General features: G+C 37.9%; 2 protein-coding genes across 3 annotated transcripts in view; one reads left to right on the plus strand and one right to left on the minus strand.

The window, feature by feature from the left end:
• Positions 1 to 16,103, minus strand: part of SLC25A46 (solute carrier family 25 member 46) — a 198,499-nt gene that overhangs the window by 59,282 nt on the left and 123,114 nt on the right. The window lies entirely within an intron of this gene.
• TMEM232 (transmembrane protein 232) overlaps positions 1 to 16,103 on the plus strand; it is a 341,832-nt gene that overhangs the window by 826 nt on the left and 324,903 nt on the right. For both annotated transcript variants that reach the window (XM_077139001.1, XM_077139002.1), the window contains exon 2: positions 165 to 264. The gene's annotated coding sequence lies outside the window, so the exon portion shown is untranslated. The remainder of the gene's footprint in view (positions 1 to 164; positions 265 to 16,103) is intronic.

Genomic DNA, 16,103 nt, shown 5'->3' on the forward strand with positions numbered 1-16,103 from the left:
TCCAAGGAGGTAACATAATTTACTATCATCTAATCCTCAGAAAAACGGTTTGTCTTTTGAAAAACCAGTGTACTTTTCTAACCCCGTTTTAGCTGGAGCTTTTACAAAATACACCAGGCATTAATATTAAATTTTTCTTATTTTATATTCTGGGTCTATGCCAGGTTGCAGAATGAATTGCCAAGCATCCAGGCAGTTTGCTGGAGCCATTTCATGAGCTGGAACATATCTCTTTATTGTGTAAAACTTTTTTGTAGGTTCAAGGTGAGTTCCATATTTTTATTTCAGTTATTAATGCTCTGTTTGAAGCCTTTTGATCTTGCTAAGTAATGCCGCATTCTTACTGAACATCTGATTTATTATCATGATTAATTTGATAAGTGTTTTTCTCTTGAAGTTCATTGTTCATCCAGACCTCCGAGTGAATTGTCTGTTCACAACATGTTCTTAGTAAACAGTTTAGTGCTTTCAATCAGTATTTCCCAAAGTGTGTCTTGTGAGTCAAGGAGATGCTGTTCAAAATGGTTTCTGTGATCAAGAAATTAGGGGAAAATTAGGTATGCTACTGCTATCTAGGAAGATTCACAGAGCATATTAGGGACTCAGAGAAGTCTTACAATATGGAAACTTTAAAATTTTTATTTAATATAATGTTTCCCAAACTTGTTTCACAACAAAAAGCTTTTTGGAAGTAGTTACATCCCTAGAAGCTTTACTCCACAGAACACATTTTGGTATTCACTGTTATAAATTCTCTGTTTTAACCCTTTTGATCTTGCTAAGTAATGCCACATTCTTACTGAACATCTGATTCATTATCATGATTAATTTGATAAGTAATTTGATAAGTTAAAGCAATACTTTTGTTTTGCTTAAATTTCTAAAAAAATCAAGTTTAAATGAATTAGTTTTTCTAAAGTGTTTCCTACTGATTCATTACAATGCCAGATAAGTTATTCCTATTACTTTACATTTTCAATAGTAGGATAATAAATCACTTGTTAAATCTGTATTTACTTGATTCACTTTTGTTTGGCTCACTAACTCCTTCCTGCAACATGGTGAATTTGGTTGAGACCATATACGTGTGTGTGTGTTTTAGTTAATGCAAACTTTACTTACAAAAGACTCTTAAATTAGTTGTATCATGCCATGCATTCATACAAAATACAGTCACCCTTCAGGACTAGAGGGAGAAGAGCTAAAAACCACAAAGGAAAACTCTTAAAGAGTTCTGAATAGTTAAAAGCTAGGAAAGATTAGGACAACTTTACAAATGAGGAATTAAAAATAAAACAGAAAAGAAAAGGATATGGAAACTAGTGTGAGCTGAGAGGAAAGCAGCTGTTTACAAGTCTGTACACTAAACTAATACACAGTGTTCTTGAGAGGTAGAATGCTGGCGGAGAGAGCAAAGTATGTACAAATACTTATCCACAATCACCCCTCCCTCAGATCCACAGTACGCTACATACAACCAGTGTGTGTATACTAGACCTGCCAAGAGAACTTCTGGTTTAGTCAACTAAAGCTGCAGGGTGCCAGGGGAATGAGGCAGCTTCGTTTGGGACAACTCTTTATTCTCTCCAGTCTTTTTTTCAAGGGATCAGTGTTAGCTGTGGAGGAGCAGGCTGTGCTCATTATTTCTGAAGAGTGAGTCTGGTTAGAATCTGGGATGAGACCATATTTTTAACAACCGAATATCTAGTATGTAGGATGTGCTCTGTAGCTATTTCATGAATGAATGAATGAAAATGAAAAAAATCACTGAATACTTTTTTAGAATGAGCCAGTTAAATGGTAGTAACAGTAGTCTACCAGAAAATGGCAAAGATACAAATACAAACAGTGGCCATGAAGCAGAGATAAACCTGAGACCCATTTTTTGCTGTACAACAGGTGGGATTTGGTTACTATTTGATTTAGGCAGAAAGCATGGAGTTAAGGATAACTCTCAGTTCCTAGGTTTTGAGTGTTAATAACAGAAATCAGAAATATAGAGTATTGGGAACAGTGTGTGGAGGCATGGAATGGGGAAATAATGAGTTATGTTTGGACAGTTTAAATTTTTTGGTGCTTGTCTTTGAGTTAGATGTCCAGAATAGAGTTGGAAAAATAAATCAAGAGCTCAGGAGAGCTCAAGACTAGAAAGAGGGACCTGGGAGTTATTGGCCTATGGTGTATTGGCATGGTGAGAATGAATGGTGTGATACTTAAGGTTAAAGTGTCACCCTGGCCAAGTGGTGTGCCCAGTTTTTCTGTTGCTGCGGACATAAATCATCAGCATCTGAAATTCATTTATGGCTGATTACATCTGTGGTCGGCTAAGGGGAGTGCCTTCCTCAGTAAGTGGGGCTTAAAAGGAGAGGTCAGAAGAGAAGGAGCTGAGCATACAGACCCAGACATTTGGAGATGCGAAAAGGAACTGCCTGGGGGAAAGCCATTTGAACCCAGAAGCTGGGAAGGAAGGCTGGCAGACATCCTTTGCCTTACCATGTAACAGAGGAAATCAGATGAAAGTTACCTGCCTTTCCTCCGAACTGTAAATTTTTAACTAAATAAATCCCCTTTTAAAAAAGCCTGTTCATTTCTGGTATATAACAGTCTGGCAGCATCAGCAAACTAAAACTGACGGTATGAGTCCTAGAGAGGTGAGTGTGAAGAAAAGAGTACTCAGTTCACAGGATAGGTGTGAATATCAAAAGAAAGAATATATGTGAAAGTGCTTGGTAAACTACAAAGTCCCATGCAAGTGTTAGTTATTTTTATTAATCCCAGAAGTCTTCCTGTCGAAATAGGTGTCAAACTATATTTTCAGGATGATATAGGATTGTCTAGGATTGTATTTTATTGCACATAACAAGTACAACTCCAAATAGCGTAACTAAATAGGGATTTATTATCTCAAATAACAAAAAGATAAAAAGTAGGAATATCAAAGATTACATAGCTTTTTAACGCCATCAGTGTCTCAGAACCCCACCACTCTGTCCCCATCATCTTATATGTTTCTCATCTTCATGAGCGCCCCGAGATGGCAAGGTGGCTGCTCTCTCACCATTTTATGTCTATAATCCAAGGAGGTATAAGAAATTAGAAGGGACCAGGAAAAGAGTGTTATAACTCTGTTAGGAAAGCAAAACGTTATCAGAAATCCCTAGTAGACTTTGGCAAGAACTTCTAGTTGCAAAGGAGGCTAACATATACTTATGGTAGTTCAAGGAAATGCTTGTTAGCCAAGGACCTTGTCCTTTCAAATAAAATCAGATTTGCTTTAATAAAGCAGAAAGAATGAATATTGGTAGGAGGCTAGCAGTGTCTATCATAAAGGGTATGGGTGATAATGCACATGAGAAAATTTAAACAAGTAGTAATTTAATGATAGCTAAAATTTACATGTATTTCGAGATTTACAAAATTATTTATGTATTTAGCATCTAATTTGATCCTAAAAATTTCCCTGGATAATAACCTTTGGTTTGCCCCCAGTTATAACCAACTTGTGATCGTTGTGCCAGCCAAGCAATAGCCATGGTTTATCCTATTTGAATTTTATTATGTAGGTAAAAATATATAGTGGGGATTATAAACAGGAAAGCACACACAACCTCACCTTATTTGAGCTATGTTTCTGATAGAATGAATGATCTCCATTAATAATTTCTCAACTGGCCTAGCACTTTAAAAGGACTTCTTCAAGTAAAAACAATAACCAGAACATATACATACAGATGTTTCCAATCCATTAGGAGTTTAAGCTGTAGAAATAGATTATTTATTGAGATGTGTGGAAGCAGGAATGGCTTATTCTAATTTTTCTGCCTTTTCTATGAGAGAGAAATACTGAGTCCCTTGTAAGAAATAGCAATGTTACTAATGTTTTTAGGAGGCCTAAATGTTCAGACTCTTATCCAAGCTCAGCTGATTATTAAAGCATGTGGAATGGCATTTAATGGCAGTATTGACTAGGTCTACTCCAGTTACTTGTCTCAGAGTGCATAAATGCTGCACTGCTCTAAACTGATAGAAAAAAAGTTTTCCTGAGAGAGAGAGTATTCAAAGATGATAATCCAAATGATAAACCCAGTATTCATTCTTCTGATTAGGGGTTATCATACTATGGCCCCAGGCAAATGTGTTCTGTTTTTCTAAATAAAATTTTATTGAAACAGTCATGTCCATTTATTTATGTATTACGTATGTATGAGTAGTTAAATAGAGATCATGTAGTTCTCAAAGCCCAAAATGTTCACTCTTTTTCCCTATACGGAAAAGTTTCCTAACCCCTATTGAGATAGTTTATAAACCTTTTGTCTTTGTTTTGATAACTTTGGTTTGGATGGTTGTTTTTTTTTTTTTTTGTTTGTTTGTTTTGGTTTTAGCAGAACACTTTTTTCAAGATGAAGGTATATTTAGTTCACCTCCCTAACAAATCCCCATCCTAAATTTCTTAATGGTCCCTTTGTGTCTGTTCTGTTTCTGCATTTTTTGGCTCCTGTGAAAATAAAAATGAGCAAACAAGTAGGTAAATAAAATACACTGTAGACATGATGGACAACCTCTAAGACAGCGCCCAGTGACCTTTGCTCTTTATGTTCAGGCTCCTCTGTCGTACCTACTCATATTATACGTGGCTGGGGCCTGCATTAGCAATAAATACGATGGCTGTAAAGAATGATCTGGCCTTTGTGAGACTAGGCATTGCAGCTTCCATTTGCTGTTCTGGATTGTCTGCTCTGGGGAAGCTAGTCTTTATGAAGTGAGAACACTTAAGCTGCCTTGAGAAGCCCACATGGTGAGGACCCAAGATCTCCCACAATATCCAGCATCAGTGTACCAGCCATGTGAGCCACCCACGTTGGAAGGAAATCCTCCAGTCCCAGCCAAGCCTTTAGATAACTGAAATGTACAACCAACATCTGTCGGAAGCTGCAGCTGACATTCTGCCCAGTCATGCTGCTACTAAATTCCTGATCCACAGAAATCAAAAGACATAATAAATAATTATTAACGTTTTAAGACTCTAAGTTTTGGAGCGATTTGTTATGCAGCATTCGATAACTAACTCAGTACCCAAGCCTATTGTAGATTAATTACATTTCCAAAAATTTGGGGGAATCTTGAGAAGACTGCATTGCACGAGAGCTTTTATTTCTGTCACATTCCTCCTTTTTTGGTCTTCTAGTTCCACCCTAGCCCACTCAATATTCTGCAGTCTCTTCCTTACCTTGTGCAACTTGGTTTTGCCATTGCTGTCTCTCCTTGTTGCTTTGTCCCCAATACCCTGGAATTCTGATAAATAGCAGGTTGTCTTTCTCAATTTGGTTTAAACTAAGTCTTATTCATAGGTCCCGTATGTAGAACAGATTAAAAATAAAGCACCTCAGTTGAACAGGCTAAGGAAGGAAACTTTCATTTCCCACAGACTCATACACATACGGACATGCCCAGACTCCCACACAGTACAGCAGCTCACACACATGGTGGCCTATGAAGACTCTCTTAGGAATATAGCTTAAAGTTAAAAATTATAACTCAATCGTCCTCAGTAGGGGGAGGGTTCATGCTGTTATTATAAGAGCAACAATTCTTCCTTTGAAGGACTTTTGCAGAATTGGAGGATATATTTAGCATCTGTGGATGCTGATTATCCCCCACACCATTATCACAAATAGAAGGACTTTCATGCATTTCCACATATCCCTTAGCAGAGTGGTGAGTAGAACCATTCCTTAATATACAAAAAAATCTGTTTCTACAACAGTCAGACCATTACAGAATTGAATGCCAGGATCAAATTTTATTGATGTTGTACAAAATTGATCATTGTTTCTGGTGATGCCATATATTTATATTGAACATAAGAGACTGCCCTGTAAAATACTTTATTTTTCTTACCTTAAGGAGGTTTTCCATTATATTATTTCTTATCTTCTTCATGATGGCTATGGGAGAAATGTCTTATAATGTTATCAGGAATAACTGCTGCTTCTGTGGAACTGTTTGGGTTTTAAGCTTTCAGACACTGTAAATTGTGGTTTTGAGCATTTTCTTAAGACACATTTGTAGCAAACCTCTAGCAAGCGAATGTGTATGATTTTATGGCATAAATTTTGTGTTAATCTTATACTGGCTCTATCGTACTGTTGTACTCTATTTTTTTCTCTGACTTATTTTTGTTTTTTCAATTTAACATTTATTTTCTCATATTTATTTATAGAACCCATCTTAAAGACTTTTGTAAATGAAAATGGATCAATATTTCAGCATACATTAATGTAGAATGGTATATTAATAAGAGGCTATGTAATATAGCACAAAGCACTGAGTCAAGTTTCTAAACCAGAAAGTATATAATTTTAGCTCAAGAAATTTGACATAAAGCATTTTATTTGAGAACAAGTTGTTCTAGTGAGAAGTTTGACCAAGTGCTGATTTGGTCAGAAGTGATTGTAGCAAAGTAGGAAAAATATCTTAAAGGCTGGTGTTTCAGTTTGGTAAAGCTGCCAGAATGCAATATACTAGAAATGGGTTGGCTTTTACAACGGAGATTTATTAACTCAGAATTTACAGTTCTTAGATAATGAAAATGCCCAACTTAAGGCATCAGCAGGGTAATACCTGGACTCTGAAGAAAGGCTGCCAGCATCTGAGACACCTTGTTACATGGAAAGGCACATGGCTGTTGTCTGCTTGTCCTTCACTCTGGGGTTCATTGCTTTCAGCTTCTGATTCAATGGCTTCCTCTTTGTGTCCTGTGGGTCTTCTCTTAGCTTCTCTGGGGCTTTTCTCTCCAAGCTCTCTTGGCTTTTTCTGACATTTATCCTCTCATAAAGGACTCCTATAAAAGGATTAAGCCCCGTCTTGAATGGGGTGGGTCACATCTTAAATTGAAATAGCCAAAAGGTCCTATCCACAATAGGTCTGCACTCACAGAAATGCATTAAAAGAACATGGCCTTTCCTGGGGTACATAACAGCTTCCACACAGCACAGCTGGCACCAGAATAATTCCCAAATAATGAACTGCTCCAGGGAGTTCCAATTCAGGCATAGTAGGGTGAGGAGCTCTGTAGACCCATTCCCCAACAAAAGAAGACAATCTGGCAAAAGCTATAAAAAGATAACCATTTAGAGCAGGCCATGGTGGCTCAGCAGGCAGAGTTCTCGCTTGCCATGCTGGAGACCCCGGTTTGATTCCTGGTACCTGCCCGTGCCAAAAAAAAAAAAAAAAAAAAAAAAGAGACAACCATTTAAAATCTCTGGAAATTGTATGAGGTTATTCTGCACATAAAAAAATATTTATTTAAGAACACATGTGCAAATTTGGTAAGAACAGTAAGGATCTGTGACACTTGAACCACAACATGCTCTCTCTACCCTCGTCCCCACTTCTTTTTTATTTTTTGCCAATTTTTAAATTGATTTTTTATTTTTTTAAAAATATAACAACAAAACATTCTTAACATATAATCATTCTGTTCTACATATATAATCAGTAATTCACGATATCACCACATAGTTGGATATTCATCATCATGATCATTTCTTAGAACATTTGCATCAATTCAGACAAAGAAATAAAAAGAAAACAGAAAAAATTCATACATACCATAGCCCCCACCCCTCCCTTTCATTGATCACTGGCATTTCAATCTGCTAAATTTATTTTAACATTTGTTTCCCCTGTTATTTATTTATTTATAATCCATATGTTTTATAAGGTAGATAAAAGAAGCATCAGGCACACAAGGTTTTCACAATCACACAGTCATATTGTGAAAGCTGTATCATTATACAATCATCTTCAAGAAACATGGCTACTGGAACACAGCATACATTTCTAGGCAGTTTCCTCCAGCTTCCCCATTACACCTTAACTGAAAAGGTGATATCTATTTAATGTGTAGGAATAACCTCCAGGATAACCTCTCGACTCTGAAATCTCTCAGCTATTGACACTTTATTTTGTCTCATTTTTCTCTTTCCCCTTTCGGTCAAGAAGGTTTTCTCAGTCCCTTGGTGCTGAGTCCCAGCTCATTCTAAGATTTCTGTCCCATGTTGCCAGGAAGGTTCACACCCCTGGGAGTCATGTTCTCTGTAGAGAACGGGAGGGCAGTGAGTTTGCTTGTCATCTTGGCTGAGAGAGAGAGGCCACATCTGAGCAACAAAAGAGATTGACTTGGGGGTGACTCTTAGGCCTAATTTTAAGTAGGCTTAGCCTATCCTTTGCGGGGTTAAGTTTCATATGTACAACCCCCAAGATTGGGGGCTCAGCCTGTTGCTTTGCTGGTGAGAATATCAAGAATTCTCCACTTGGGGAAGTTGAATTTTACCCCTTTCTCACCATTCCCTCAAGGGTACTTTGCAAATACTTTTTTTATTCACTGTTCAAATCACGCTGGGATTTATGGCCGCCTCCACTTATAACTCCACTAACTCTGGGTGAATATTTCTAGAAAATGGGGTTCCATCTCCCCTCATCAAACAGACATGTATCTGACCAGGATAAACAGGCTACAAGTATTTCTTATATGCCCCCAAGTCCAAGTTGAAGAGGCTGAATTTCTGGTGAATGTGGCTGAGAAATTAGGAGTTACCTTCCTCTGGTGAACTACAACCTTTATGAAGGCGTTTATCCCCCAGGTGTGACAAGCTGACAATATTGGGACCCTCATTGCCTTCACCCACACTGCTCATAAGTCAGAGGTATGAGGAGAGGCAATGCAAGAGGACCAGAGGTTACTGCCCTACCCAGCTCCCAGAGTAGTTTACCCAGGGGGAGAGACAGTCCATAAGAAAAGATAGCACAACACTCTCCCCATAGGAACTGACATTATTGAAAACAGATGTTCAAGCTTAAGGCCATTCTTGAAAGTAATAGTTCTACTTGATTAAGAGCCACAAACTAGACCATAGGCCAGTTTGTTCACCAGAGATAACCAAAGAAAGAGACAACCTAAGGAAAGCTCTCTTAGGGTCAGATAAATCTCAAAGACTGACCTCAAAACTGCCTCTGCCAGAGTAAGGTACGTGCGTCTTATTTCCTCCTCCAAAGCAACTACTAGGTGAACTGAAACAGTGCAGAACAGCTCCCGGGGCCACGACAGGGAATGGACACACAGCGTACCCCAGTCTGGACTGGCTAGTCTGACTGTGAGACTCGGCTGTGGTGAGATCCCCGAGTGGCGCGCGATTTCCCGAGCAGCGGCAGCTGTGGCGGCCGGAGCTTCTCCCTCCCTCCTTCCTGGGCCGGCTGAGAGTCTCGGAGAGGCAAGTTTCACAAGCCGAGGTGGCCGGTGCCCCTCTTTTGCGGGCGGCTTCCTGGTCCGGCTACGAGTCTCGGATCAGAGGGCTACCCAGGCCGCGGTGACCCTCCCCCCCCCGGGCAGCTTCCTGGTCTGGTGGGGAATTCCACAGGCCGCGGCAGCCGGTGACCGACGCCCCTCCCCCGTGGGCGACTTCCTGGTCCAGTGGTGAATTCCCCGGGCCCGCTGCGGGCGGTGACCAGCCACAGGGTCCCCTCAAGCCGTGGCGGCTGACGCCCCCACCATGCACGCCCCCCGAACCAACGGAAAGAATTGGATCGGAAATCCCCAGGTCGCGGAGATCGGTGACCGGGGGGATCCCTTCCAAACACGTGAGACAAACGTGTGCCACAAGCGCCACCTACTGGGCAGGATAAGAAAAATAGAACCCAGAGATTTCACAGAAAATTCTTTCAACCTTGTTGGGTCCGACACCCAGGGAAATCTGACTAAATGCCCAGACGCCAGCAGCAGAAGATAACGGTCCACGCTCAGAAGATTGAGAATATGGCCCAGTCAAAGGAACAAACCAATAGTTCAAATGAGATACAAGAGCTGAGACAACTAATGCTGAATATACGAACAGAAATGGAAAACCTCTTCAAAAATGAAATCGATAAATTGAGGGAGGACATGAAGAAGACATGGGCTGAACATAAAGAAGAAATAGAAAAACTGAAAAAACAAATCACAGACCTTATGGAAGTGAAGGATAAAGTAGAAAAGATGGAAAAAACAATGGATACCTACAATGATAGATTTAAAGAGACAGAAGATAGAATTAGTGATTTGGAGGATAGAACATCTGAATTCCAAAAAGAAACAGAAACTATAGGGAAAAGAATGGAAAAATTTGAACAGGGTATCAGGGAACTCAAGGACAATATGAACCGCACAAATATACGTGTTGTGGGTGTCCCAGAAGGAGAAGAGAAGGGAAAAGGAGGAGAAAAACTAATGGAAGAAATTATCACTGAAAAATTCCCAACTCTTATGAAAGACCTAAAATTACAGATCCAAGAAGTGCAGCGCACCCCAAAGAGATTAGACCCAAATAGGCATTCTCCAAGACACTTACTAGTTAGAATGTCAGAGGTCAAAGAGAAAGAGAGGATCTTGAAAGCAGCAAGAGAAAAACAATCCATCACATACAAGGGAAACCCAATAAGACTATGTGTAGATTTCTCAGCAGAAACCATGGAAGCTAGAAGACAGTGGGATGATATATTTAAATTACTAAAAGAGAAAAACTGCCAACCAAGACTCCTATATCCAGCAAAATTATCCTTCAAAAATGAGGGAGAAATTAAAACATTCTCAGACAAAAAGTCACTGAGAGAATTTGTGACCAAGAGACCAGCTCTGCAAGAAATACTAAAGGGAGCACTAGAGTCAGATACAAAAAGACAGAAGAGAGAGGTATGGAGAAGAGTGTAGAAAGAAGGAAAATCAGATATGATATATATAATACAAAAGGCAAAATGGTAGAGGAAAATATTATCCAAACAGTAATAACACTAAATGTCAATGGACTGAATTCCCCAATCAAAAGACATAGATTGGCAGAATGGATTAAAAAACAGGATCCTTCTATATGCTGTCTACAGGAAACACATCTTAGACCCAAAGATAAACATAGGTTGAAAGTGAAAGGTTGGGAAAAGATATTTCATGCAAATAACAACCAGAAAAGAGCAGGAGTGGCTACACTAATATCCAACAAATTAGACTTCAAATGTAAAGCAGTTAAAAGAGACAAAGAAGGACACTATATACTAATAAAAGGAACAATTAAACAAGAAGACGTAACAATCATAAATATTTATGCACCGAACCAGAATGCCCCAAAATACGTGAGGAATACACTGCAAACACTGAAAAGGGAAATAGACTCATATACCATAATAGTTGGAGACTTCAATTCACCACTCTCATCAATGGACAGAACATCTAGACAGAGGATCAATAAAGAAATAGAGAATCTGAATGTTACTATAAATGAGCTAGACTTAACAGACATTTATAGGACATTACATCCCACAACAGCAGGATACACCTTTTTTTCAAGTGCTCAAAGATAGACCATATGTTGGGTCACAAAGCAAGTCTTAACAAATTTAAAAAGATTGAAATTATACACAACACTTTCTCGGATCATAAAGGAATGAAGTTGGAAATCAAGAATAGGCGGAGTGCCAGAAAATTCACAAATACATGGAGGCTCAACAACACACTCCTAAACAACGAGTGGGTCAAAGAAGAAATTGCTAGAGAAATTAGCAAATACCTCGAGGTGAATGAAAATGAAAACACAACATATCAAAACTTATGGGACGCAGCAAAGGCAGTGCTAAGAGGGAAATTTATTGCCCTAAATGCCTATATCAGAAAAGAAGAAAAGGCAAAAATGCAGGAATTAACTGTTCACTTGGAAGAACTGGAGAAAGAACAGCAAACTAATCCCAAAGCAAGCAAAAGGAAAGAAATAACAAAGATTAGAGCAGAAATAAATGAAATTGAAAACATGAAAACAATAGAGAAAATCAATAAGGCCAGAAGTTGGTTCTATGAGAAAATCAATAAGATTGATGGGCCCTTAGCAAGATTGACAAAAAGAAGATGAGAGAGGATGCAAATAAATAAGATCAGAAATGGAAGAGGAGACATAACTACTGACCTCACAGAAATAAAGGAGGTAATAACAGGATACTATGAACAACTTTACGCTAATAAATACAACAATTTAGAGGAAATGGATGGGTTCCTGGAAAGACATGAACAACCAACTTTGACTCAAGAAGACATAGATGACCTCAACAAACCAATCACAAGTAAAGAAATTGAATTAGTCATTCAAAAGCTTCCTAAAAAGAAAAGTCCAGGACCAGACGGCTTCACATGTGAATTCTATCAAACATTCCAGAAAGAATTAGTACCAAGTCTCCTCAAACTCTTCAAAAAAATCGAAGCGGAGGGAAAACTACCTAATTCATTCTATGAAGCCAACATCACCCTCATACCAAAACCAGGCAAAGATATTACAAAAAAAGAAAACTACAGGCCAATCTCTCTAATGAATATAGATGCAAAAATCCTCAATAAAATTCTAGCAAATCGAATCCAACAACACATTAAAAGAATTATACATCATGACCAAGTAGGATTCATCCCAGGTATGCAAGGATGGTTCAACATAAGAAAATCAATTAATGTAATACACCATATCAACAAATCAAAGCAGAAAAATCACATGATCATCTCAATTGATGCAGAGAAGGCATTTGACAAGACTCAACATCCTTTCCTGTTGAAAATACTTCAAAGGATAGGAATACAAGGGAACTTCCTTAAAATGATAGAGGGAATATATGAAAAACCCATAGCTAATATCATCCTCAATGGGGAAAAATTGAAAACTTTCCCCCTAAGATCAGGAACAAGACAAGGATGTCCACTATCACCACTATTATTCAACATTGTGTTGGAGGTTCTAGCCAGAGCAATTAGACAAGAAAAAGAAATACAAGGCATCAAAATTGGAAAGGAAGAAGTAAAACTATCACTGTTTGCAGACGATATGATACTATACGTCGAAAATCCGGAAAAATTCACAACAAAACTACTAGAGCTAATAAATGAGTACAGCAAAGTAGCAGGTTACAAGATCAACATTCAAAAATCTGTAGCATTTCTATACACTAGTAATGAACAAGCAGAGGGGGATATCAAGAAACGAATCCCATTTACAATTGCAACTAAAAGAATAAAATACCTAGGAATAAATTTAACTAAAGAGACAAAAAACCTATATAAAGAAAACTACAAAAAACTGCTAAAAGAAATCACAGAAGACCTAAATAGATGGAAGGGCATACCGTGTTCATGGATTGGAAGACTAAATATAGTTAAGATTTCAATCCTACCTAAATTGATCTATAGATTCAATGCAATACCAATCAAAATCCCAACAACTTATTTTTCAGAAATAGAAAAACCAATAAGCAAATTTATCTGGAAGGGCAGGGTGCCCTGAATTGCTAAAAACACCTTGAGGAAAAAATACGAAGCTGGAGGTCTTGCAGTGCCTGACTTTAAGGCATATTATGAAGCCACAGTGGTCAAAACAGCATGGTATTGGCATAAAGATAGATATATCGACCAATGGAATCGAATAGAGTGCTCAGATATAGACCCTCTCATCTATGGACATTTGATCTTTGATAAGGCAGTCAAGCCAACTCACCTGGGACAGAACAGTCTCTTCAATAAATAGTGCCTAGAGAACTGGATATCCATATGCAAAAGAATGAAGGAAGACCCATATCTCACACCCTACACAAAAGTTAACTCAAAATGGATCAAAGATCTAAACATTAGGTCTAAGATCATAAAACAGTTAGAGGAAAATGTAGGGAGATATCTTATGAATCTTACAATTGGAGGCAGTTTTATGGACCTTAAACCTAAAGCAAGAGCACTGAAGAAGGAAATAAATAAATGGGAACTCCTCAAAATTAAACACTTTTGTGCATCAAAGAACTTCATCAAGAAAGTAGAAAGACAGCCTACACAATGGGAAACAATATTTGGAAATGACATATCAGATAAAAGTCTAGTATCCAGAATTCATAAAGAGATTGTTCAACTCAACAACAAAAAGACAGCCAACCCAATTACAAAATGGGAAAAAGACTTGAATAGACACCTCTCAGAGGAGGAAATACAAATGGCCAAAAGGCACATGAAGAGATGCTCAATGTCCCTGGCCATTAGAGAAATGCAAATCAAAACCACAATGAGATATCATCTCACACCCACCAGAATGGCTATTATCAACAAAACAGAAAATGACAAGGGCTGGAGGGGATGCGGTGAAAGAGGCACACTTATCCACTGTTGGTGGGAATGCCAAATGGTGTAACCACTGTGGAAGACAGTTTGGTGGTTCCTCAAAAAGCTGAATATAGAATTGCCATACGACCCAGCAATACCATTGCTGGGAATGTACTCAAAGGAATTAAGGGGAAAAACTCAAACGGACATTTGCACACCAATGTTTATAGCAGCGTTATTTACAATTGCAAAGAGATGGAAACAGCCAAAATGTCCATCAACAGATGAGCGGCTAAACAAACTGTGGTATATACATACGATGGAATATTATGCAGCTTTAAGACAGGATAAAATTATGAAGCATGTAATAACATGGATGGACCTAGAGAACATTTCCTGAGTGAGTCTAGCCAAAAACTAAAAGACAAATACTGTATGGTCCCAATGATGTGAATCAAGATTCGAGAATAAACTTGGAATATGTCATTGGTAACAGAGTTCAGCAGGAGTTAGAAACAGGGTAAGATAATGGGTAATTGGAGCTGATGGGATACAGACTGTGCAACAGGACTAGATACAAAAACTCAAAAATGGACAGCACAATAATACCTAATTGTAAAGTAATCATGTTAAAACACTGAATGAAGCTGCATCCGAGCTATAGGTTTTTGTTTTGTTTTGTTTTGTTTTGTTTTGTTCTTACTATTATTACTTTTATTTTTTTTCTCTATATTAACATTCTATATCTTTTTCGCTTGTGTTGCTAGTTCTTCTAAACTGATGCAAATGTACTAAGAAACGATGATCATGCATCTATGTGATGATGTTAAGAATTACTGATTGCATATGTAGAATGGTATGATTTCTAAATGTTGGGTTAATTTCTTTTTTTCCGTTAATTAATAAAAAAAAAACTGCCTCTGCCAGAATTTAATCTAATTAGATGGCTGAAAATTTATGTTGCAAGATAGTGTCAGTAATAATGGAGAAATCAACTGATAATTAGTAGAGACTAATGAGCTGGGTTTTAAACCAGAATGAGGCAGACATCTTAATAGAGAGATACAGAATGAGACAAAGTGAGCCCTGCTAAAACCACTGTCATCCAAGATGACTGAGCTCATGTTTAAAACTGTGCCCTCTCCTCTGAGGAGTGACACCAAAGATTTACACTGTGGAGGAAACTGACTCACAAAAATAGCTTATCCAAGTCACAAAACAAATAAATGAGCAAAGAACTAAAAACAAGTCTGAGAGAGGGAGGAGGGAAATTAGTATTCAGAATTACTGCAGTATATTACCTAAAATATCCAATTTTCAAGAAAAAATTTCAAGACTTGAAAAGAAACAGGAAAGCATGGCCCAGAAGCAGGGAAAAGGCAGGGCACTGAAACTCCTTATAAAAGGAACCAATGGTCATATTTAACAGACTGGTTAAATGGTTCAAAGTAACCATTGTAAATATGTTCAAAAACCTGAATAAAACCATATTTAAATAAGTAAAGGGAGGATGACATGAAGACAATGTCTCATCAAATAGAAAATATCAATAAAGAGTTAGAAATTAAAAAGGGATCAAGTAGAATTCTGCAGTTGAAAGGCTATTACTGAAATGAAAAATTTAGACAAGCTCAACAATAGATTTGAACTTTCAGAAAGAAAGAGTTAGTATACTTGAAGATATATCAATAGGTATTATGCAATCTAAAAAACAGAAAAGAAAATGAAGAAAAATAAGCAGAGCTTCACAGAAATGTGTGACACTAACATAAATGTAATGGGAGTATTAGAAGGAGAGGAGAAAGAAAGGAGCAGAAAAATATTCGAAGACTTAACGGCTGAAAACTTCCCAAGTTTGCTGAGAAACATTAATCTTCACACCCGAGAAGCTCAATGAATGCAAAATGGAATAAATGCAAAAAGATCCATACCGAGGCACATCGTAGCACAAATGCTGAAAACT

The sequence above is a fragment of the Tamandua tetradactyla genome, chromosome 21, assembly GCF_023851605.1.
Source record: "Tamandua tetradactyla isolate mTamTet1 chromosome 21, mTamTet1.pri, whole genome shotgun sequence".
Lineage (NCBI taxonomy): Eukaryota > Metazoa > Chordata > Mammalia > Pilosa > Myrmecophagidae > Tamandua > Tamandua tetradactyla.